We start from the raw sequence: 1,488 nt of genomic DNA, 5'->3' as shown, positions 1-1,488 counted from the left end.
CTGACATAAAAATAGATCACGTATTTTTAGAGTCCCATAATCAAATTTAATTGTTATTAGCATTTTCACGGTAAATAGTTTGGCGCCCACCGTGGGGCTAAAAATAATAGTGATTATTTTCTTGCTGGTTTAACCACATAACACAAGTTATCTTTCACATTTTTCTTGTCCAAGATCTTTGATTTCAGGTCAAATGTCTAACTCAGTAAACGCACGTGAAAATATCAACCTTGAAGACCATGGAGAAAATGGCGTTGACGTCCCAGGTGTTGGTATACCACCACGAAACCCTGAGAACGCACCGGAACAGATTCCCGTGTACGCGGTTTCACGCGATGCTCAACACGTCAAAATAAGCTCCCACACCAACAGGAGCATACACCAAGGCGACCAACAAGAAGCCCAGAAAACCCCAGCTCGGGAAGAACGAGAGATTAGCCTTCATGTTATTTTTGAAATGTTGCAGGCACAAAAGCTGGCTATTGCTCAGCTGCAAAGTCACCAGAAAACTCCTAACATGGTAGCACCAGGGACAGCTCCCCCGGCCGAGCAGGTACCGGAGAGATCGAGCAATAACGGGTCGATAGCCAACCCCGTCATCATAAAGATGCTCGAGGACCTCACCAGAAGGATCGAATCGGGCAAGAAAATGATAGAAGCCAACGATAAGAAGGTCGAGACTTACAACTCCAGGGTCGACCAAATTCCAGGAGCGCCCACGATCTTGAAAGGTGTGGATTCAAAGAAGTTCGTACAGAAGCCGTTCCCACAAGAAGCGACCCCGAAACCCATTCCAAAGAAGTTCAGAATGCCAGACCTTCCGAAAAATAATGGTACCTCGGATCCCAATGAGCACGTTACCGCTTACACCTGTGTAGTAAAGGGCAACAACCTAAGGGACGACGAGATCGAGTCTGTCCTGCTGAAGAAGTTTAGGGAAACACTTTCTAAAGGGGCAATGATGTGGTACCATAACCTGGCCCCAAACTCTATAGATTCATTTGCCATGCTGACAGATTCCTTCATAAAGGCGCATGCCGGGGCCATCAAGGTGGCCACGAGGAAATCCGACGTCTTCAAGATTAAGTAGAGGGATAATGAGATGCTGCGGGAGTTCGTATCTCGCTTTCATATGGAACAAATGGAACTACCACCAGTCTCCAACGACTGGGCGGTGCAGGCCTTCACTCAAGGTTTGAATGAACGAAGCTCGGTGGCTTCGAAACAGTTGACACAGAACCTAATCGAGTACCCGGCCGTGACTTGGTCAGATGTCCTTAACCGATACCTGTCGAAAATCAGGGTCGAGGACGACCAGCTAGGGGCCCCCTCAGGCTCGGTATACCCAAGCAGGCTTCTGGCAAAGGAGCCAAAACCAAACAAAGGTACCGGCCATACATCGAGGACAGGAGGAATGCCCCGAGGCGCAACGTACCTCGCAACGATCGAAGGATGGACCGTGGATAGAATCCTCGGGGACTTGTCAAC

Source organism: Nicotiana attenuata, unplaced genomic scaffold (assembly GCF_001879085.1).
Source record: "Nicotiana attenuata strain UT unplaced genomic scaffold, NIATTr2, whole genome shotgun sequence".
Lineage (NCBI taxonomy): Eukaryota > Viridiplantae > Streptophyta > Magnoliopsida > Solanales > Solanaceae > Nicotiana > Nicotiana attenuata.
Note: the sequence above shows the minus strand (reverse complement) of the source record.